At 41.9% G+C, this 25,264-nt stretch overlaps 1 protein-coding gene across 3 annotated transcripts in view; it reads right to left on the bottom strand.

Moving 5' to 3' along the window:
• The window catches only part of LOC106584305 (F-box-like/WD repeat-containing protein TBL1XR1), a 51,463-nt gene extending 51,002 nt beyond the window's left edge, over positions 1 to 461 (bottom strand). For all 3 annotated transcript variants that reach the window (XM_045706026.2, XM_014169390.3, XM_014169392.3), the window contains exon 1: positions 181 to 461. The gene's annotated coding sequence lies outside the window, so the exon portion shown is untranslated. The remainder of the gene's footprint in view (positions 1 to 180) is intronic.
• Positions 462 to 25,264: the final 24,803 nt, after the last annotated feature.

The following is a 25,264-nucleotide window of genomic DNA, read 5'->3' as shown; positions in this document are numbered from 1 at the left end:
ACATTCTTTCGCGCGCACACACGCTGCCCATCCCCCACCTTGTTGAAATTACAAAAATAAACATTGGTGACAGTGAAATAATTGACGATAACGACCAACAAACAATAGTGTACAATGAATGCGCCTCGTAGTATATTTTATACTACATATAATCACGAGAAAAGCCAAGAAAACACTTACTTAAACTGTCCAGATCACACAACGGGTGCCTTCTCTGCTGTGCTCCTTATATGGAATCTCTTCCTCCACCGCTATTTTCTAAAATATAGTCACAATAAAGCGTTATAAATCTACTCCGAGATTGCGGCTTGGTAGTTAAAATCCCAAATGAGCGATGTGTTTTGATTACATAAGTGTAGCATTTGATAAATCCTTAAAAAAATGAGATTGAAAAGCAATTGGGGTACATTGTAAGGTTGCTTGCTTGTGGAGAAAGAGCCAAACCGTTCAGAACCAGCCAACGGCTTCAGATACAGAAACACTGAGGAGGTGACTCTCCAGGCAAAAATGAGGCAGGCCTAGGCAATTCTCTGCAGTTATGTAGAAACTGTATGAAGGACACAAAAATATTGAAATGGGTGTCGCAGTATAAAATAGTGTTTCATGTACCTATATAACCTAGCTAGTGTTGTTGAAATAGTATTTATATAAAATACACATGTAGAGCAGTACACACATGTTTATGTGTCTCAAGTCTCAAGATGCAGAAATCCAAATAAAAAATATTCAAATATCTAAATCATAACTTATCACATAATAATACTAGCCTGAAGTGAGTGATGTTGCACATATGGAATGTTCAAACTTCTGGGGTGAGTTCAGTTTGATTCAACGTTTGGTACGTTGCGTGACGGTTTGTATTGAATGATACATTTCCTCAAAACGGTGTGCGCTGTTCTTCAACAGCCTTTGGGGTACTTTTTCTCCCGTTTGGTGGGTGTGGCGAGGTGTGGCCTGACCAATATGGGTGTGACATTTGAAATCGCAAAACTTGTGCAGCACCCCATATGGCAATCTCCCACCTGGGCCACCATAATCACAATGTTTTTCAACTGGTCATTCAGTACTGTACCGTTTTCGTTGAATTCAACGTTGCACACCGTTCTGTTGTACTGAACGCAACCCAAATGTTTCGTCAGGCTAAACAGCTAGCTAGTTAAGCTAGCTACTAAGTCTAGTTGTTTTCACATGTCAAAATAAACATTTGGATCGTGTTGTTCACTGGTGGCATGGTTCCTACGACTGGGAACAAACCTATTTTTGGAAATTAAAGATGACAGATTTCCCAAAGAAGCAGCCCAGCAGAAGGCATTGTCTGCATGGATAGGCCTAAACTGCAGTAAAAATCGGTGGCATGTGACTGCCAGGATGATGTAGCACACTGGTAAGTTGTTTAGTTAGCTAGCTATCACGTTAACCATCTATTCTAGGTAGCTAGATGGCTGTCTATAATATTCCCATCTATCTAAAATGTTTTTTTTAATGAGTTTGACCTGTTACAAACAAGATGTTTCAGCCCTAGCCCCACAGAGAAAAACACATTAGCAATGAAATATCCAATGTTGAGAATAATGAAGCCTGTCCTTGTCTAATTAATCTGGTTGTAATAACGTATAAATAACAATCAATAGTCCTAACCATTGGTCATAGTAATGCTGTGAGAGCAGGATTTCTGTTAGATTGTGACATTGGTGGGTCCATACTTGCGAACATTAAAAATGTTTTACTTAATCCGATGCTCCGCCACTTCTCAGAATGGTGCTTGTATAATAAAGTAAGGTCACTTAATGATTCATTAATTTTCTATATAGGCCTAACACACTGAATATAATAGCATATTATAAGGACTGTTAGACCAAAAACACCACTTCATGTATTATGTAGTCTACATTTACAGTACATGTACAATGTTTTATACACATTATTATAATCATACAGTGGGCACGCTCATTTTGCACACCCGGGGGATACAGGACTACAAGGTGTTGCAGAGTTTTCTGTTGTTTGTACTGTAAAGCCGGAAGCAGCGAATGCTGTCACCAACTAAAACATGACAGGTAAGGAAAAATGGCAGACCAATAAAAACGTCAATTGTTTCTCTAACAAATGACAGGCAACACCATGACATTGTTAAATTTTTTCCTCTGATGCAAATGGCTGTTGAATCAAACAACAAACGGGTGACCGTTGCTAAACGAATTTGCCCAGAACTTTAGGTTTCAGGGCAGGTGACGTCACTTGCACGATCCACACTACTAGTGCACACACAGCTAACTAGCTAACGATACCACATTGGCTATACTCAACCCCAGCAGTAGCCTGACCGAATAGATCCCATCCCTAGCTTGAGCCCAGGATCCCGTCCCTAGTCTGAGCCCAGGTCGGGATAGTGAAAGGATACTTGTTAAAAAAAAAGGATGTTTATAAAAAAATAAAAAAATAAAAGGATACTCTGTTAAACCTGTACAAACAACAGTGTCTTCCTGTTTCACAATTGGCTCTCATAATTCTCATTGGTTGAAAAAATGAATAATATTACACTACTTCACATCCCTGCCACCAATGCTTTTGTTTTGTATTATAATACTGCAAGGTAAGAGAATAGGCCTAATACTAAGCATGAGGAAAATCAACATCTTTAAATGATTAGCCCAATTAAGCTAAATTGTAATTATTTCGCCACTATGGCTTATTTATTGCCTTACCTCCCTAATCTTACTACATTTGCACACACTGTATATAGATTTTTCTATTGTGTTATTGACTGTATGTTTGTTTATCCCATGTGTAACTCTGTGTTGTTTGTGTCACACTGCTTTGCTTTATTTTGGCCAGGTCACAGTTGTAAATGAGAACTTGTTCTCAACGGGCCTACCTGGTTAAATAAAGGTGAAATAAAAATTTTAAAATTAAATAAATGAAGCTTTCATGTCACACATGAAACCCTACAGGTTTATGTAAGGGGGATATTCAAATGTATTTTTTGCTTTGTAGGTTGGAATTACAAAGACACATTTTATCATTGGGTGAATAGGCCAGTGAGGAGAGGATAACTGAGGGTAGAGAGTAGAGACAGGATAAGAGAGTCTCTGGAAACAAAGCGGGGGAGTGATGAGAGGCAGAGTAGAGTCTGAAGCTCCTCTGGGCAGAGGGCTGCCAGTGTAATGGCCATTACTGAACACACCAGGGAAAGACAAGTGAACAGTGGAGGGGGGAAGAGGGGCAGGAGGAAGGCTGTTATTTTCAGGTATCTTACCCCTTGCTGCGATCTCAGGAGAAGACTATAGCAATAGTCTTCAGGAATCCATGGCCATATCGTGATGTGTGAAATACTGTATGATAGTACCTGTTATGTTGCATAAAGTATAATAAACGAAGACACAATTTATAGTCCAATACTTACACCTGTTTGGGGAAGGGGGGATTGATGGGCAAATGTTTAATTTGTGCAGTATTTAGCAATCATACTAAGAGTCTGGTAGCAGCCGTTGTTGTAATCTGTGTGTAGCATGAACGGATTTGCATGTGTGTGTGTGTGTGTGTGTGTGTGTGTGTGTGTGTGTGTGTGTGTGTGTGTGTGTGTGTGTGTGTGTGTGAGAGAGAGAGAGAGAGAGAGACCAATGTATAGTGTCAGTGAGAGGAAGAGAGAGAAAGACTTCCACTTTCCTCTTTCTACTAATGAGGTTTCAGTGCCCAGCTCAATAGATATATCCCCTAGGAGGTCTCCACACCGTTGCGTGACACTGGCCATCTGAACAGCATAGCTAGTAGAGATACCCATTGCCGTTAAACCCTGACAATGCCAGCCATTGATGACATTGCAACTTCAAGCCTCCTCCCCCACTGCCAGGGAGACATTGCTTCCTTTTCAAATGAGGTTATCTCTGCCTATCAATTCTGTGTGATGGTACAGAATTTGAATTTGAAATGTCTGTGGTGTCTAGATCTGTCTGTACATAGCGGAAGGAAATTATCTTTATAGGGCAAGGACATTTCATTTTCTGCATCAGAAACAGGGATGTGAGCATTACTGGGTTCTAGCAAATCATTGTTTTTTGTGATATTTCTTTATAAAGGCTCAGTAATGCAGATACTGCAATATGGTATAATTTGAGTGTTAGCTAAATCATTAAAGATTGAAACTCCTGCTGTAGGTAAGTGAATAAATTATTCAGGAGCACAACCAAGTACTGCTTGAGATGGTATACTTTGCTTCCAGTCAATATGTGTGGAGCCTGGGCCGTTCTGGTTCTGAATCGATCCAAAACTCTGCTCATTAACATTTACAAATGAGAAATCTAACTCAGACAATGAACTGTCCTCCAGAGAGAAGACACAATAAACAACATGTTAGTGTAGAAGGGAGAAGCTGCCCTTTATTTGAAACCAAAATATTACAAGTTGGTAATCATTTATACAATTTGCAACTAAACTGTCCTGTGAGATCCATATTTATCTATAATCATTTATGTTCATTATACATGAACAAATTGGTTGTGTTTTTAACGAAAACCATTTTTTTTTTTTGCAGGTTGTTAAATGTTTGTAGGTATGTTGTTTGGTAGTTTAATACAGTTTTATCATACAACTCACCATCAGTGTAAGGGAGTTAGAAATATCTCAATTTAAATGTGTATATGTACATCTCATTTAGACTATGAATACAATCCCAAATCAGATAAGGGATTTATAAAAGGCACCACAACAATGTAAATCAAATATTGTACACAGAATATTTTTTCCTGTGTGCTGAGGGGTGGTGGGAGAGAGAAGTGTGTGTTATCGTCCAACTCCTCCCTCGCTCTTACTCCCCCATGCAGTCTGTCTCAGGAGTCAGGACTGTGGTTTTGGCAGCAATGGAGAGGCATTTATTTTAGAGCATGTTACATAATGTGTAATTTAGTATTTTCCCCATTTTAATACATCTGCACCTTTGCATTCAGCAACATTTTTGTTAATTCTACTCTCTGTTCTACTGGAGGTTGTAATGTGGTATCCATTTCAGCATTACTCTCAATTGTCTTTGTCATGACGTTCCACTTTGTCCATAATGGCAGCCTCTGCTCCTAGCTATTCTAATTTAGTTCTCATCAGAATACAGGGAAGAGATTATTGTAAACTATTGAAAAGCTGTGCAGTTACTTGGAGATTATGTCTGTGGAAAGGAGACTGCAAGATCCCACCCATCCCCCACATTCGCTTGTAAACCCACTTTTGCCTGGCTGGTCACTGACTGCAATAGATAGATTCCACTCCACCCCCTATCCTTTGCTCAGTCATTCAGACTTGGAGAGTCAATAACAAGCTGACATCATCATTGGTTTGTACATTACACTGCTACTTTCATTCTACCCACAATATCCTAAGATAGGAGCATTAAGGTTTGAGATTTATGCCAAATAAGAGGATGTTATGGAAAATGGTGGAACTAGATCAGAAAGGCACTGTTGGGGGTAGGGTAATGTTACATTGGGCCTCAGCCCTCTGTCACATTGAGCTAACTATATGTGGAAATATTACATAGTAGCCTACAGAGAGTGTCTCTAGGATGGATGCTATTTCTGGGGCAAGAGTGTTTCACACATGAAAGCAAGCCTTGGCAATCAATACTGATTTCTAGAAAAATAAGAATATGCTTGGAACGTAATTGGACATAGTGAATAGCGCCAGTCCTTGAGGCAGAACAGTTTATCATACAAAAAGGCTGTTCTTGACTTGAGCAGGAGCTCATTGGAGCTGAGTACCGGCACTAAAATGTTCTACTGCTTGAGCTCCTGTTCATCCTATAGAATAATTAGCTTAAAACTATTATGGAGTTCCTGCTCCAATATAAACAGTACCAGCACCGGTACCTATTTCAGTCCAAGTCAAGCACTGCAGAAAGGTGACTATGCCACACAGAAACCACCGCTACATTTTAGTTTGAAGATGCTCTATTTTAAGTATTTCAATCCACTGTCACTTAACAGGGCTGAAAGACATCCACTCTCATAGAATGTGGTCCATGTTAAACCCCCAATGCAGTGCAAGGTAGAGGAGACACATGGTCAACAGAATTCAAATCAATTAGCCACAGTGGGGCTCAGCATTCCATCCCTCCCCATTGTTTTTTTTATCCAACTGCACACGGAGGAATCTCATCCCTTCAGCTCTAGTGGAGCTGGAAAAGCTATATAAAGGGGCCCCAGCAAAGACTCTCTAGAACACCTGTTTAAGGGTATGCTTAATCCCTGTCTATTGGAGGGAGTAGAGGGATTATTAATCTCTCAAAATGGCACCATTAAATTGGAGATACTGTGGTCTTCCGCATCTCTTTGATCTCTCTTTATAAATGCACTTTGGCAAGTATTGTGCAAGTATTCAGCTTTTATTTCTTTCATCACAATCCCAGTTCGTCAGAAGTTTACATACACTCAATTAGTATTTGGTAGCAAGGCCTTTAAATTGTTTAACTTGGGTCAAACGTTTTGGGTAGCCTTCCACAACCTTCCCACAATAAGTTGGGTGAATTTTGGCCCATTCCTCCTGACAGAGCTGGTGGAACTGAGTCAGGTTTGTATGCCTCCTTGCTCCCACACGCTTTTTCAGTTCTGCCCACAAATGTACTATGGATTGAAGTGAGGGTTTATGATGGCCACTCCAATACCTTGATTTTGTTGTTCTTAAGACATTTTGCCACAACTTTGGAAGTATGCTTGGGGTCATTGTGCATTTGGAAGACCCATTTGCGACCAAGCTTTAACTTCTTGACTGATGTCTTGAGATGTTGCTTCAATATCTCCACATCATTTTCCTCCCTCATGATGCCATCTATTTTGTGAAGTGCATCAGTCCCTCCAGCAGCAAAGCACCCCCACAACATGATGCTGCCACCCCCGTGCTTCACAGTTGGGATGGTGTTTTTCAGCTTGCAAGCCTCCCACTTTTTCCTCCAAACATAACGATGGTCATTATGGCCAAACAGTTTTTGTTTCATCAGACCAGAGGACATTTCTCCAAAAGTACAATCTTTGTCCCCATGTGCAGTTGGAAACCGTTGTCTGGATTTTTATGACGGTTTTGGAGCAGTGGCTTCTTCCTTGCTGAGCGGCCTTTCAGGTTATGTCGATATAGGACTAATTTTACTGTGGATATAGATACTTTTGTACCTGTTTCCTCCAGCATCTTCACAAGGTCCTTTGCTGTTGTTCTGGGATTGATTTGCACTTTTCCCACCAAAGTATGTTCATCTCTAGGAGACAGAATGTGTCTCCTTCCTGAGCGGTATGATGGCTGCGTGGTCCCATGGTGTTTATACTTGCATACTATTGTTTTTACAGATGAATGTGGTACCTTCAGGCGTTTGGAAATTGCTCCCAAGGATGAACCAGACTTGTGGAGGTCTACAATTATTTTTCTGAGGTCTTGGCTGATTTCTTTTGATTTTCCCATGATGTCAAGCAAAGAGGCACTGAATTTGAAGGTAGGCCTTGAAATACATCCACAGGTACACCTCCAATTGACTCAAATGATGTCAATTAGCCTATCAGAACTTCTAAAGCCATAACATCATTTTCTGGAATTTTCCAAGCTGTTTAAAGGCACAGTCAACTTAGTGTATGTAAACTTCTGACCCACTAGAATTGTGATAGTCTGTAAACAATTGTTGGAAAAATTACTTGTGTCATGCACAAAGTAGATGTCCTAACCGACTTGCCAAAACTATTGTTTGTTAACAAGAAATGTGCGGAGTGGTGGAAAAACGAGTTTTTCCAACCTAAGTGTATGTAAACTTCCGACTTCTACTGTGTATGTGTGATAAGGGTGAGAGGTTGATAATTGCCATGACTGGGAAGAGGGAGGTTTTTTACAGGTTTTTGTCCAGGAGTAATGTAATCAGGTAGTCTGCTTAGAAAATAACAGTGCTTGTCACGTCCTGACCAGTTAAGGGTTATTTGTTGTTGGAGTTTGGTCAGGACGTGGCAGAGGGTATTTGTTTTATATGGTTTGGGGTGGTGGTGTAGGTAGTAGGTCGTTTTATTTATGTATTCCGGGGGTTTTGGGCACTGCTCGGTGTTTATGTATTTCTATGTTTAGTTAGTTAGTTGTGGGTATAGGTTCTAGGTTCGTTTTCTATGTATAGTTAATTGGGATGGGACTCCCAATTGAAGGCAGGTGTGTTGAGTTGCCTTTGATTGGGAGTCCTATATAATAGGGTGTGTTTGTCTTTGTGTTTCTGTTCAGTGTTTTATGCTGTCAGTACTGTTGAGCTGTCAGTATTTTCTTGTCTTGTAGTGTTCCAGTGATCTTTTTTTTATTTTTATTAAATGATGCTGAACACTAACTCTGCTGCATTTTGGTCCCTTTCTGAAGACAGCTGTGACAGAACTACCCACCAAACCAGGACCAAGCAGCAGAGGAACGAGGAGGAAGGATGCACGTGGGCAGAGCTAAGGAGGAGCGTTTCCAGGGCGAAGGAAGAGTTTAGTAAACTCGAGAGGCAGCCCCAATATTTTTTTTGGGGGGGGCACAAGGGCAGTTTTGCGGGGCAAGAATGGAGCCCCAGGCCAGCTCCCCGCACTAGCATGGAGGTGCGTGTCTCCAGGCTGGCACGTCCAGTACCAGCCCCACGCATCAGGCGTCTAGTGTGTCAGCCCAGCCTTGCCAGTTAGGAGTCGCCAGAGCTGCCTGCCAGTCAGGAGTCGCCAGAGCTGCCTGCCAGTCAGGAGTCGCCAGAGCTGCCTGCCAGTCAGGAGTCGCCAGAGCTGCCTGCCAGTCAGGAGTCGCCAGAGCTGCCTGCCAGTCAGGAGTCGCCAGAGCTGCCCGACTGCCCGGAGATGCCAGAGTGGCCCGATTGCCCGGATCAGCCAGAGTGGCCCGACTGCCCGGGTCTGCCAGAGTGTGGCCCGACTGCCCGGGTCTGCCAGAGTGGCCCGACTGCCCGGGTCTGCCAGAGTGGCCCGACTGCCCGGGTCTGCCAGAGTGGCCCGACTGCCCTCCGAGTCTACCAGAGTGGCCCGCCTGCCCTCCGGGTCTACCAGAGTGGCCCGCCTGCCCTCCGGGTCTACCAGAGTGGCCCGACTGCCCTCCGGGTCTACCAGAGTGGCCCGCCTGTCCTCCGGGTCTACCAGAGTGGCCCGCCTGCCCTCCGGGTCTACCAGAGTGGCCCGCCTGTCCTCCGGGTCTACCAGAGTGGCCCGCCTGTCCTCCGGGTCTACCAGAGTGGCCCGCCTGTCCTCCGGGTCTACCAGAGTGGCCCGCCTGTCCTCCGGGTCTACCAGAGTGGCCCGCCTGTCCTCCGGCCCAGCCAGAGTGGTCCGTCTGCCAGGGTCAGCCCGAGTGGCCCGTCTGCCCGGCGCAGCTATCGGCGCCACCAAAGTGGGCGACGCTGAAGGTGGAGCGAGGTCCACGTCCTGCACCTGAGCCACCTCCAGGATAGGTGGGTTGGGGAGGGAGGGTGTAGCACAGTGCCGTCGTTGACGGCAGCCACCCTCCCTTCCCTCCCTTATTGTTTAGGGGGATATTTTTTGTTGTTTGGGGGTTTGTTTTTTCTTTTAGGTGCATTCCGGGGTCTGCACCTTTAGGGGGGGGGGTACTGTCACGTCCTGACCAGTTAAGGGTTATTTGTTGTTGGAGTTTGGTCAGGACGTGGCAGAGGGTATTTGTTTTATATGGTTTGGGGTGGTGGTGTAGGTAGTAGGTCGTTTTATTTATGTATTCCGGGGGTTTTGGGCACTGCTCGGTGTTTATGTATTTCTATGTTTAGTTAGTTAGTTGTGGGTATAGGTTCTAGGTTTGTTTTCTATGTATAGTTAATTGGGATGGGACTCCCAATTGAAGGCAGGTGTGTTGCGTTGCCTTTGATTGGGAGTCCTATATAATAGGGTGTGTTTGTCTTTGTGTTTGTGGGTAGTTGTTTTTGCACTGCATTTGTATAGCCTGCAAAACTGTTGCACTGTCGTTGTTTCTTGTTTTGTATAGTGTTCACGTTATTGATTAATTAAATTCAAAGATGAACGCGACCTCCGCTGCGTATTTGTCTACTTTGTCAGATGAGGACTTCTCTATTTCTTCTGAAGACGAAGACTACTGTGACAGTGCTCCTGGAAATTTGGACAGCATTATTAAACTGCCTCCACCTGAGCATTATCGTATAAACTTGTCTTGATATAATCTGAAACTGTGTGCCATGGCTTTTTCACAGCACTGCCCAGGCTCTCTACATTGAGCATTATTGTTTTAATCTGCAACAGTGAGCAGATTCATTTCAGATGGCTCTTATTTTGTTCTTAACAATCAATTCCAATTTTCTTGACCAAACATCATGTCCCGCCTGCTCCCGCTCTTCCCTCCTTGCGCTCGAGGATGTCAGGCTCCAGCATTACGCACTCCTGCCACCATCATTACGAACACCTGCTTCCCTCGTCACGCGCATCAGCGATAATTTGTACTCACCTGGACTCAATCACCTGTTATTTCCTTCCCTATATCTGTCTGTCCCTCAGCTCTGTTCCCTGCTTCCTTATTAACGTTTGTATGTTGTTTTGTTCCTGTGTGCTGACGCTGTTTCTGTCTTGTTCCTTGTCTGTTCCTCATTAAATGTTTGACTCCCTGTACCTGCTTCTCGACTCCAGCGTCGGTCCTTACACATGAGGGCATTGTCCCCCGTAACGAGGGGAACTGTATGGTGGAAAATTCTCCTACTGAATACATCTTGATTCATACAGTAATAAGCAAAGCACTAAGATTGTGCTCATGGAAGGCTGATTCCAGGAAAACAATACACATGTGAGTGTGTATAGAAATGCTACTTCTCCTGGGATCAATGTAGTGCCTATGTTTACACTTTAGTACCACCGGCTTCAGTAGCATCATAATTGCCTTGACAAAGACGTAAGATGCAGTCTTTGGGTAGGTACAGTAAATCACGGCATATTTGACAATCAAATAATAAGCATTCCGTGTATAGTATGTTGATGTGAAGGCAAAGAATTTAGTTTTGTGACAGTAGCCTAATCAGTGCCACTATTAGAATGAACCATATATAAATATGTTACCCCAGATTATGCATCACAGCCTGTATCATGACCATCTCAGGCTGTGTCTAAAACTGACATTACTAAAGGGTTTCCCAAACTCGGTCCTCGGGAGTCCAAGGGGTGCACGTTTAGTTTTTTGCCCTAGCACTACACAGCTGATTCAAATATTCAACTCATCATTGAGCTTTGATAATTTGAATCAGCTGTGTAGTTTTAGGGAACAAAAACTAAATGTGTGCCCCTTTGGGAAACGCTTCATTACTATAATGCATAAACAGGAACTGTCATTGTGTGCCAAGTAAGTAATTTAAGGGAGTGTCTTATAATAAGACAAGGGGAAGATAAATAACAAAACAAGCATCAAGGACATTAAGTATCAGGGTTTCCGTAAGCCGGTAATAGCTGTCTTTTGGCCGATAAAAAATTGAAAAGCCGATAAATAAAATTGGCACCGGCCAATTGTCCGGGAGAAGAAAATACATTCCATTGCGAAATAATGATTTTTAGCCTATTCATTGATGGAAATACCATTCGATTTAAATATATTTGACCGGTCATGCTTATCGGTCTGTAGGTTAATTTCCCATAATTTATTGGAATTAAATTGGCACATGTGTATATTCGTTATGTATCTTATTTATCACATGCCACAGCATACAGATACAAAGCCGTTGAGCGGAAAATCAGCTCTTCGAACAGCTCTTTCGTTGCTGCTTGAGTGAAACGTGCTTTTATAAGCCCAATCATTGTGCAACAATTTTAAATGCAATCGCGTGTTAAAAACAGTTGTGACGGTCACAATTAAGTACAAAATAAACTATTTTTATTTGTCATTGAAGCACCATTCCTGTTTGCAATTCAATTGCATAGGCAACGCCATTGAAACCAGGAGCCTATTTCTCTCATGTTCTATTGGTTTTCAAATCAACTTACTTTCATTGTAAAGTAGCCAAAGGCACAATCATCGGCATATTAGCAACCCATGCTAGTTGTTGCATCTTTATATGTTTCCTCTCTTAAAATTTCTAACAGATATTTTCATCTGTGTCACATGAAACCACTTGAATGTGTGGTGCGCTTTTGACAATAGTGTTTTCCCGCTAATTAAATGTAGCCTACTGACTTGTGCTCATTGCTGCAATTATAATGTGAGGAAATAATAATTGATCAATATATTGAGCTAAACGTTTTGATCTATTGCATCAGCCTCATTGCTTAAAAAAGAAATGTTTATGTAGCGTAGTGTTTGTATAAATTTTGGATCTATGATTCCACAACTGTCCCAGAGTCTGTTTGGAATAAGCTATTTCTTTATTGACAAGCTGACCAATAGAATAGGTAAACTTTTCTACTCTGTGGGATAGTAGATTGACATAAGCTAGTGATTTTGCTGTTCGTTACTCATCTTGTTGGCTGAAGAAAAGTAAATGTGGACAGTTATTCTAACATCTTCAAAGTGTGCATCAGAATTTGTTAAGAAGGACGCAAGTCATTGCATCCAGGACTTGCATGTTCTGTTAAGATGAATTGCCATAATCTAAAAGTGATGTCTATCATTCTCAGCACAATCAGTGGACACCCTAATCAGGTCATGCACCCAATGCATAAGGGTCCAGTAAATTTCTGAAATGTCCAGTAAATTAAAATGCTGCAGGTCAAATGTCCAGAGCCACATTTTCCTAACGGAAACCCTGGTGTATGTATGTATGTATGTATGTATGTATGTATGTATGTATGTATGTATGTATGTATGTATGTATGTATGTGTGTATGTATGTGTGTAGTGTGTGTGTGTGTGTGTGTGTGTGTGTGTGTGTGTGTGTGTGTGTGTGTGTGTGTGTGTGTGTGTGTGTGTGTGTGTGTGTGTGTGTGTGTGTGTGTGAGAGTATTGACTGGGATGGTACAGGTCAGGGATTTCTCACCTCACCTTTGTTTTTCCATGCATAACATCAGTCCATGCATAACAACATCATTTCCCCGCCATGGCTCTGGATTGGGATTGGATAATGATGACTGAAAGACTGTGTGGTTGGCTGGGGATAGATAATGAGAATTCAGAGGAAGAGAGTGGTTGGCTCTACATTCTGTCAGACAAGTGAGTAATGAGGTGAACCAGCCTCTAGACTGGAGAAAAACTTACACACAAACACAAGTAAACACTCAAACAATACACAAGTGGGATAAACACGATTATCTAATACACAGGGGCAGAATAATAAACCCTGCAGAAAAAAACACTGCCAAACTCATAGAAATACACAGGTAACACAAATACAGAATTTAGAAAATTACAAATTCAGCCCTGAGTTCTTTATTTGACAGCCATTTATATGGTGTTGAGCGTGCTGAGTGAGCAAAATTAAGGTAATTTCATGGTTGGCCAATCGAGACAAATTGCTGTTTGCATTCTTTAGTGTGGTGGCAGGAGAAACACCCTTTGATAAATAGAAGCTGCTATGTGTTTAAGAGAAAAATTAAGCAGCGAGAGTAGAAATGATATTCACACTGGTGAGCAAAAACTTTGGCGACTGAGAAAAACACCAACTAAAAGGATCCAGACAACACACTTTAGCATCAACACGTTACAGCAAATACCCTGTGAGACCGATGATAGCTCAGTTACATGAAGATGGTTCTAGACATCAGTCCTTGAGTGCAATCCGCGGTGGCACAGTTTATCAAACTAAGTCTACCCAGATGGTATATTTGCATTGGCCTAGTTTAACATTGCTGAAAGCATTTAAGGTCCCATTTGGCGTCACAATTTAATATTGTGATGTGGATGTTTTTATTCCTAGAATAAAGAGTTGACTGTTATGTGCCTGTGATTAAGAAACATGGCAACTAGAGGAGAAGGGCTAGAGAGAGAGGGTGGAAGAGAGAGAAAGACTTATTACTCACAAATGACTTATGAAAGGCCCAGTTCAGTCAATGTGATTTTCCAGTGTTATGTAGAAATTATTTCCACACTATGAGGTTGGAATAATACTGAGAAATTGTGAAAATTATGATAATGCCCTTTTAATCTAAGAGCTGTTTGAAAGGAGTGCCTGAAATTTCTGTCTATTTTGGTGTGTTGGAGTTTTGGCATCACAAGGTGGTAAATTAATAGACCAAAAAGAAAGAGAGTTCCAAACTTTTCTGCCAATAACAGATCGTTTTCCATTTTCCACTCCCCACTGTGAGACAGCCCAAGCAACATTTTTGCTTGAGAAATAGCTTTTTGCTGAGAAGCTATATATTTTTCTTGTTGAGGTAAAAACGGCTGCATTGGACCTTTAAACTGTTACATGTGCTCACTCTCCGGCCTCTAGGTCACCAGGCTGCTCGTTATGGCGCACATCTGTCACCATCGTTACCTTCCCTATATATGTCACTCCCTTTGGTTCCTTCCCTAGGCGTTATTGTTTCTGTTCCTAGGTCATGTCTGTGCGTTGCTGGTGTCACGTGTTGGTTTCATTTATTTATTAAAACACTCACTCCCTGAACTTGCTTGCCTGAACTCTCAGCACACATCGTTACATAAACATGCATTTTGTGGTCTAAGGGCTGGGATTCCCATCAATAGCACTGTCTCAGAGCATAAGGGATAGCTGAAAACAATTCCATAAGATAAACATGCATTCAAGCTGAGGAAGAACTTTAGCTCTAAACAACTTGGAACATTTGTCAGAGAGCAACACTTCATAAACATCCTCAAGGAAGGCAACATCCAACTCTTAAATTCTTTATTTACTGATGTTATTTCATTAGTAAGCATTACTGTATGTTGAAACAAAGAAGCATGGACTTTCTGCTTTATATCAAGCAGAGATAGAACTGGCAGGATGGTCTGTGTTGAGGTGGCAGACACCATCATTTGGGCTGTGGCATTTACATGTCTCTTCCACTGCACGTGTCCCACTGTGACACATCACCCACTGCAATGATCACCATTGTCATGACGTGGCCCTTTCTGGGTATAGATCGTGGCATCCCTCTCTCTCTCTCTCTCTCTCTCTCTCTCTCTCTCTCCTACACCCAGGTTCTGTTATCTCAGGTCGTAAATTCCTGGAGGAGACTCTCTCCTCCTGACCATGCAGTATAGTGAGAGAGAGTTTCACAGTAGAAAAAGGAAATTCTTCTACATCACAGAACTTGAGAACTGAACAATATCCATGTTTTGGAGAATGTGTAAACGGTCGGTGGAGAAGCCAGCTACGACCCGGTCCATTTTGTTTCATGTTTGTGACCTCATGAAAGACAATACAGCCACATTACCATAACTCTGTTTATACAGGTGCCTCCGTTATGAGGTTTGCGTCTAATTATTGTATAAAATGAATGAGTGAAGATGAAACTATTTGTGAAATGATGTAAGGCTATGTTAAACTGTTAACATGAGAGAATTGTATTCCCTTTAAAGTTTAACTAAGTCATTGGCCTGCCCCCATGAGCACAGACATGATCTGGTTCATGGGACAGCCCTTTTCTTCTGTTACGAATAAAACCCCCACCTGAAGAAATCCTCTTCAGACCATGCGTACCTCAGTCAGCTGAGGAGGCACAGGTTGAGTTTAGACCACAAAAACCTCAGTAAAAGCTAAGGTTGTAATGGTTGTTGAATTCCTAACCATACCACGTGGAGCATTGGCTACACGGTGGGAAATGGTTCAACTCTGTGACTATCGATCCCTAGAGAATAAGAGCAAATCTTAGATATTAATTACTAGTCTGCAGCTAGAAATTACATCAACCTGAGATGCGAAGACCGACAACTGCCGAAACATCTATCCATAAGAACATTTCTGAATGGCACTCTGAAGTATCCATTCTAACCACAAATAATTCAGGGAAGCAGAGAGACGCTCAGAGGAACTTTCCAACAGAAGGACTGACGATTCCAACAGAGATCACGACGACACACTGGGTGGAAATATATATTGATTGCAATTATTCCCAAATGAGTGAGCGTTCATGTGCAAAGGATTAGCATTTCAATTAATATAATTATCAACTGTGTAGTGACTCTTTTTGTCTTTCCCGCCCTTCTCAGTCCACACCCACTTCCCTTTGTCCACCAAGCCGTCATATCGGCTTAGCCCACTAGGGAACCTCCCCTATCATTTCCTTGTAACCATATCTACTGTTTGTTTGTTTATGCATTTCTGTGATTATTTAGTTAGTTAGTAAATAAATGATTAAGACAATTGATGTATGGATGATTCATCGTAAAGGCTGGGTTAGTGCAGATAACCAACAATTGACGACATTTGGAATGAGACTAACGTGAGGTTAAGAATAATTCATTAATTAGAAGACTAATTGATCAGATATTAAAATATCTGAAGAGTTATATTAGGAAAATTATAACTTTGTAATCTGAAGATTTTCCTTGGTGCCCCAACTTCCTAGTTAATTACATTTACATGATTAGTTTAATCATGTAATAATAATTACAGAGAATTGATTTGATAAAATAAAAGTCTTCAATTTAATGATGCCAAAGACACGACACCATCTTGGATCCTCTGTTGGCAGAAATGGGACACCTTGGCTTTTCACTCTGTATTCAAGGTGGATAAACATTCCACCAACATGTCAACATAGTCCCCCCCCAGTCCCCTCCCCCCACCTGATCTAAGCAAAGTGCCTGCCACAGCAAGCTCCCTCAGAGGATTGCCTTCTGTTGATATGCTGGTCTGAAAGGAAACTGGGCGTTGCTTATCTTCATGGTGCGGTAGAGATGAAAGTGTTATGATAGAAAAATCCCTTGCAGAGGTGTAGGACTGGAGCATCAAACAGGAAGTGACAGGATCTCACATGTCAGCAGTCTCTTCCAGCCTGCAACACAAGCACAAGGCAACAGAGCAGTAGACACAGACAAACAATTCATGCAGCAAACATGAAATAAAAAATGTTGAAGGCTGACTGGGGAAACAATGGTAAGGGCACATTTTTAACAACATGTATGGTATTATTGGGTATGGGAGGGAATACCTCTGCTCTGTACAGTAGTGCATGCTTATTTTAAATAAAGGTACATAAGGTAATTTATGACATGGCATTGTCTTTTATTCCACCATTGCATCAATTATGGATGTGGTGTTAATATGGCTGCATCCAAGGTAAGACACAATGAGCTAAAAATAGACTGTGTGTCGTGTTTCATGAGAGGACTAAAGCTTAGGGCAATACTCATAGGAATGTCTGCTTCTCAATTTGTCATACAACTAAGCCGACAGTGTTTTAAGCCAGCTCTCCCCAACTGCAACACTCAATGTTGGATTTGAAGAGCTATGGAGAGACAACGATTTCAAGAGCTAGGGAGAGAGACAAATGCTATAGCTGCAGACATAAAACCATAAGCAAAGGAGAGAAATATTCAGCAGGGGCTTCAATATGGGCCTGTGAATTGCGTTATCCCTCCATTTCTTTGGATCGATGCACTTCCACAGAGCTAGAGGGAGAGGGAGAGAGAGAGTATTGAATATTGATATACAGTACCAAAAGGTAAGCAGTAACCGAAAGGTTGCTGATTCGAATCCCAGAGCCGACTAGCTGAAAAATCTATCGATGTGCCCTTGAGCAAAGCACTTAACCCTAATTGCTCCTGTAAGTCACTCTGGATAAGAAAAATGTAAAATGATCAGTGGTGTAAAATACTTAAGTAAAAATGCTTTACTATTTTTATTTTTGACTACTTTTGTTTTTACTTCACTACATTCCTAAAGAAAATGATGTATTTATACTTTTACTTATTTCACTTTGTGGTTTCATATAAAAAATACCTGTCCACTTTACGAGGAATAGTGCAGCTTTTTCACACTGTGCACTCCTTGGTGTTTGGAAAAGGTGGACATTGTAATAATGTGCACAGCTTCATGTGGCAATGGGGTATAATTATAATTTTCAGTGGTGGAAAAGGTACCTAATTGTCATACTTGTGTAAAAGTAAAGATATGTTAATATGACTCAAATAAAAGTGAAAGTCACCCAGTAAAATACTACTTGAGTAAAAGTCTAAAAGTATTTGGTTTTAAATATACTTAATTTTCAAAAGTAAATGTAATTGATAAAATGTACTTGTGCAAGAGAAACACCTGAAGCTGTGTTATTTTCAACCACTGAGTACACTAACTGTAACAAGTGTCGTGTGTGGAGGACCAAGACCCAACAGGGAAGTGTATACTCATCTTCTCTTTTTAATATATAAGAAGGAGAAACAAAATAAACACGTATACAATTAACAGGAAACAACACTAACAGTTCTGTCACGTGACAAGCACAAAACAGAATACAACTACCCACAATCCACAATACAAACACACCCCTAATTATAGGACCTTCAATCAGAGGCAACGATAGACAGCTGCCTCCAACTGAAGGCCCCAACACCAATTAGCTAAACATAGAAATACAAATGACTAAACTGAACATAGAAATAAACTAACATAGAACAATAACCAAAACCCTGGACTAATAAATCAAATACCCCTCTACCTGGACACATACACAAAACCACCCTGAACCACATAAAACAAATACCCCTGCCACGTCCTGACCAAACTAAACACTAACAAATAACACCTTTACAGGTCAGAACGTGACACTAACTTGGTTCTCCTGCCTTTGTTTTTCCTGATGGAATTTAATCATGTGTTATGGGTATACCTCAAACTTCACTGAAGCTGGGCAATTTTGAGTTGTATTCAAGCCTGAACATTAAATTATCAAATCAATCTTTCATGGAAATCCCTTTTGGCTGCAGCACTGTTCTAAAGCAAATCATTTTGAGGATCTGCTACGTGTCTGGGTCGAGTAGTATTCACACAATGCAAAGGTTTATGTTAGTCATTGCACAGCACAACAGGAGATCTCTTCTGTGAGAAAGTCCAGTAATGTTATTTTTATATATTTTTTTACAACAGCTCAATATTTGTGTTCATTATGGGGAATGGGTGTAACTGATTGAGATGTACCAAGCTTCCTGTGGCCTGACGCAAGATGTAACAAGAAAACATATTTCTTCAGGCCACGTTTTCCCAGAGAGCACTAGAGCTAATCTAAGAGATAAAGCCTTCAGAAATGTGTGGTTTGTTTAATGTAGGACTGATAATCCATACACATTTCACAGAACACTACAGCACCATTTTTATAGTATTGACATTTGTTTAGGTTTGGGTGGATTCTACTGCCAGTTATACACAAGACACCCTGCTACTAACACCCTTACCTATTATTATTCTCAATAATAATATGTTTCTAAAGTATACTTTTACCCGTATCCTTAAATTGTTTTCCAGTTCTGTCTTGAATATTGATATACTGTACATGACTCCTGACAAGATGAGTCTTGGATGGGATTCTGTCTGTGTGGAAACAAGGACATCACAATCACATCAATCTTCCCTTGAGTTTACCACAGGATGTAAACCGGCGTAGTAGCGTCCATGTAGTTGAACAATTCAGAATTTCCCCCCCATAGAGCATAGATCTAGGTAAAGACACAGAATCAAAGAGAATAGGTCATCTGTGAGTTTACTGTCGTCGTTCAGTCCTCTAAGTCAACAAGTCTGTCTTGACAAAGACTCCCTCATCCAGTTTCAAAGCTTTCTCACAGTCACACTGTACAGTACAGTGAGAGTGCCAGAAATTGGTTTACAACACTGTATTAAATTACTGCAGTATGGGCAGAGAGAGGGAGAGGGAGGAAGAGAGGGAGGGAGGGAGGGAGGGAGGGAGGGAGGGAGGGAGGGAGGGAGGGAGGGAGGGAGGGAGGGAGGGAGGGAGGGAGAAAGAGAAAGAGAGAGAGAGAGAGAGAGAGAGAGCACAACATCTGCTCTTCTTTAGCTGGTTGAAATGTCATCCTGATGAACATCAGTTTGTACCAAAGAGGAACAATATTTACTACAATCACAATATGTGGAGTAATGTGTTTTGTTCTTGCTGTTATCCGAAATGAAAAAACATTTTTTATGGTTTTTAGACACTGTATCTTACACATTGTTACACCAACTCACTTTAAGTTTTATTTTTGCGCAGACGGCACAGTGGTTATATCAGTCAAATTAATTTTACAGTCATGTCTCTTCCTGTTTGGTGAATGGCACTATGGCTGTACATTGTTGTGCCGATAATATTACTGTAAATGGCTAGTCTTATAGTACAGTATTATACGTTTTATATAATGTGTGGTCAACACACTTTTGTAAGACCCTCGTCAAATGAGGGCCCTGATACAGTGTAATAGCAGCCACGGCAAGACTACACAGCACAATCGCCTTAGCTGACCCTACCTCCTGTCACCATGTCAGGGCCATGGTGACTTACACCTGCTCAAACCAGTTTGCATCCTGTTTGTGGCTCTGTAGGAAAGCATACAAATTCACATTGACTGGTTAATTCCAAAAGGCTTATAACAATTTCCATATATCTAATTCTGTCACTCTTCAAAGGGGGTGACACTCTAGAACCAAACTGCTACAGACCTATATCTATCCTACCCTGTCTTTCTAAGGTCTTCAAAAGCCAAGTTAACAAACAGATTACCGACCATTTCGAATCCCACCGTACCTTCTCCGCTATGCAATCTGGTTTCAGAGCTGGTCATGGGTGCACCTCAGCCACGCTCAAGGTCCTAAACGACATCATAACCGCCATCGATAAGAGACATTACTGTGCAGCCGTATTCATCGACCTGGCCAAGGCTTTCGACTCTGTCATTCACCACATTCTTATTGGCAGACTCGACAGCCTTGGTTTCTCAAATGATTGCCTCGCCTGGTTTACCAACTACTTCTCTGATAGAGTTCAGTGTGTCAAATCGGAGGGCCTGTTGTTCGAGCCTCTGGCAGTCTCTATGGGGGTGCCACAGGGCTCAAATCTCGGGCCGACTCTCTTCTCTGTATACATCAATGATGTTGCTCTTGCTGCTGGTGATTCTCTGATCCACCTCTATGCAGACGACACCATTCTGTATACTTCTGGCCCCTCTTTGTACACTGTGTTAACTAACCTCCAGACGAGCTTCAATGCCATACAACTCTCCTTCCGTGGCCTCCAACTGCTCTTAAACGCAGGTAAAACTAAATGCATGCTATTCAATTGATCACTACCTGCACCTGCTCGCCCGTCCAGCATCACTACTCTGGACGGCTCTGACTTAGAATACGTGGACAACTACAAATACCTGAGTGTCTGGTTAGACTGTAAACTCTCCTTCCAGACTCACATTAAGCATCTCCAATCCAAAATTAAATCTAGAATCGGCTTCCTATATCGCAACAAAGCATCCTTCACTCATGCTGCCAAACACACCCTCGTAAATCTGACCATCCTACCGATCCTCGACTTCGGTGATGTCATCTATAAAATAGCCTCCAACATTCTACACAACAAACTGGATGCAGTCTATCACAGTGCCATCCGTTTTGTCACCAAAGCCCCATACACTACTCACCATTGCGACCTGTACACTCTCGTTGGTTGGCCCTCGCTTCATACTCGTCGCCAAACCCACTGGCTACAGGTTATCTACAAGTCTCTGCTAGGTAAAGCCCCGCCTTACCTCAGCTCACTCTTCACCATAGCAGCACCCACTCGTAGCACGCACTCCAGCAGGTTTATCTCACTGGTCACCCCTAAAGCCAATTCCTCCTTTGGTCGTCTTTTCTTCCAGTTCTCTGCTGCCAATGACTGGAACGAACTGCAAAAATCTCTGAAGCTGGAGACTCATATCTCCCTCACTAGTTTTAAGTGCCAGCTGTCAGAGCAGCTTACAGATCACTGCACCTGTACATAGCCATCTGTAAACAGCCCATCTATCTACCTACCTCATCCCCATTTATCTTGATCCTTTGCACCCCAGTATCTCTACTTGCATATTCATCTTCTGCACATCTACCATTCCAGTGTTAAATTGCTATATTGTAATTACTTCGCCACCATGGCCTATTTAAATAAAGGTGAAATATATATATATTTTTTTAAACGTAACAGTCACCTGCCTCTCTGCCTTGTATAGGGTCCTGTGGGATAATTTCTGGATCAGTTTCTATTGTGACATTTGTTTTTTACGTCCGAAAATAGATAATCCTGGCATTATACTAAACTGCTTTTGTTCTTTCTGTCTGCCTTCTTCTAAGAGAACTTGAGGTCATGGTGATGATGATGGTTTATTGCTAATGAAATGGACCATAGACCTTTGCAATTCCTGAGGCCAGCTCCCCCTTAATACTGTTTGACATGTTTGACATCATAAACCGCTAAAGTAATGGGGAGTAAGGGGAATAACGGAATAGCTGAGTAGCTGTGTGCGTCTGCCTGAGACAAAGAGCTTAGAAGCAGGAAATATGCCTCTCTCTTCTCTGCCTGCTTGCCTGTGTGTTGTGTGTGTGTGTGAGATAGAGAGAGAGAGAGAGAGAGAGAGAGAGAAAATAGTGTAGGTTTAACATGGACAATCATTAAGCACATATTCCCAAATAACATCAGCTTTGTCAGGCTTTTAAAATGAAAACATTAGTGTCTGCAGAGAACTGATTTGAAAAAGGTTGAGAAGACTAAATGGCCGTCTCAAACAGATCTAGTTAAATTAACCACATATGTCCTAGAATAAAAAACAAACTATCTTTAGGACACCGTGTGTTATTGATAATGATCAAGGAATTATGATTTTCTTGAAATGTGCCAATGCTTTCTCTTGAATAACCAATGCAGGTCTTTAGAGAGTGTTTTGTTGCTTGTTATGTAAATCCTAGTTTTGTTCTCAATTGCTGTCCATTAGCCCACACAGTCAAAAGCAAATGTAGGTCACAGCTAGGAATTTACATCAAACACTGAACATAAATATAAACACAACATACAGTGTTGGACCCGTCATTCATGAGCTGAAATAAAAGATCCCAGAAATATTCCATTTGCACAAAAAGCTTATTTCTCTAAAATATTCTGCACAAATTTGTTTACATCCCTGTTAGTGAGCATTTCTCCTTTGCCAAGATAATCCATCCACCTGACAGGTGTGGCATATCAAGAAGCTGATTAAACAGCATGTTCATTACACAGGTGCACCTTGTGCTGGGGACAATAAAAGGCCAATCCAAAATGTGCAGTTTTGTCACACAACACAATGCCACAGATGTCTCAAGTTTTGAGGGAGCGTGCAGTTGGCATGCTGACTGCAGGAATGTCCACCAGAGCTGTTGCCAGATAAAATAATATTAATTTCTCTACCTTAAGCCACCTCCAACATTGTTTTACAGAATTTGGTAGTGTGTTCAACCGGCCTCACAACCGCAGACCACATGTATAGCGTCGGAATGGGTGAGCGGTTTTCTGATGTCAACGTTGTGAAAAGAGTGCCTCATGGTGGCGGTAGCGTTATGGTATGGGCAGACATAAGCTATGGAAAATGAACACAATTGCATTTTATCGATGGCAATTTGAATGCACAGAGTACTGTGAAGAGATCCTGAGGCCCATTGTCGTCCATTCATCTGCCGCGTTCGCCTCCTGTTTCAGCATGAAAATGCACGGCCCATGTCCCCGTTTTTCCATGGCCTACATACTCACCAGACATGTCACCCAGTGAGCATGTTTGGGATGCTCTGGATTGACGTGTATGACAGCCTGTTCCAGTTCCTGCCAATATCCAGAAACTTCGCACAGCCATTGAAGAGGAGTGAGACAACATTTCACAGGCCACAATCAGCAGAATGATCAAATCTATGCGAAGGAGATGTGTCACGCTACATGAGGCAAATGGTGGTCACACCAGAGACTGACTGGTAACTCAGTAAAATCTTTGAAATTATTGCATTTTGCATTTAAATGTGTTCAGTATAGTTGCTGCCATAAATCAACATAATGTAGGTACCTATTACAATACTTTAAGTAACAATATTGCACAAGTAGCCTATTTGATGGGAAATATTTGCCATCATATCTATGGTGATTAGTCTCGAATAAGTAAGCCTTGTTCCTTTTCTGAAACTTTCGATAAATAAATGACATTTTAAAAGTGAAGGGTCAAAGGTATCAGGTCATCCAACCAACCCTGTTTTAATATACATACCATAGTCATAAACTCAGAAAAAAATGAAATGTCCTCTCACTGTCTAGTATGCTTTTTTTTCAGCAAACGTGTAAATATTTGTATGAACATAACAAGATTCAACAACTGAGACATAAACTGAACAAGTTCCACAGACATGAGACTAACAGAAATTGAATAATGTATCCCTGAACTAAGGTGGGGTCAAAATCAAAAGTAACAGTCAGTATCTGATGTGGCCACGAGCTGCATTAAGTACTGCAGTGCATCTCCTCCCCATGGACTGCACCAGATTTTCCAGTTCTTGTTGTGAGATGTTACCCCACTCTTCCACCAAGGCACCTGCAAGTTCCTGGACATTTCTGGGGGGAATGGCCCTAGCCCTCACCCTCCGATCCAACAGGTCCCAGATGTGCTCAATGGGATTGAGATCCGGGCTCTTCACTGGCCATGTAAGCACACTGAAATTCTTGTCTTGCAGGAAATCACGCACAGAACGAGCAGTATGGCTGGTGGCATTGTCATGCTGGAGGGTCATGTCAGGATGAGCCTGCAGGAAGGGTACCACATGAGGGAGGAGGATGTCTTCCCTGTAACGCAAAGTGTTGAGATTGCCTCCACCTCCAATCAATACCGCTCCAGAGTACAGGCCTCGGTGTAACGCTCATTCCTTCGACAATAAACGTGAATCCGACCATCACCCCTGGTGAGACAAAACCGCGACTCGTCAGTGAAGAGCACTTTTTGCCAGTCCTGTCTGGTCCAGCAATGGTGGGTTTGTGCCCATAGGCGACATTGTTCCCGGTGATGTCTGGTGAGGACATGTCTTACAACAGGCCTACAAGCCCTCAGTCCAGCCTTTCTCAGCCTATTGCGGACAGTCTGAGCACTGATGGAGGGACTATACATTCCTGGTGTAACTCGGACAGTTGTTGTTGCCATCCTGTACCTGTCCCGCAGGTATGATGTTCGGATGTACTGATCCTGTGCAGGTGTTGTTACAAGTTGAAACGGCTGTCTTTGGAAGAAGAGGACCAAGGCGCAGTGTGGTGAGTGCTCATCATTTAATATATATTCTGAGAACACAATATACAAAGAGAAAACGACAGCCAACCAGTTCTGTCAGATCTACAAAACACTAAACAGAAATTAACCACCCACAAAACCCAAAGGAAAACAGGCTACCTAAGTGTGGCTCCCAATCAGCGACAAC

The sequence above is a fragment of the Salmo salar genome, chromosome 23 (assembly GCF_965601325.2).
Source record: "Salmo salar chromosome 23, fSalSal1, whole genome shotgun sequence".
NCBI lineage: Eukaryota > Metazoa > Chordata > Actinopteri > Salmoniformes > Salmonidae > Salmo > Salmo salar.
The sequence above is the reverse complement of the archived record's forward strand: the minus strand, read 5'-3'. Positions and strand labels throughout refer to the sequence as shown.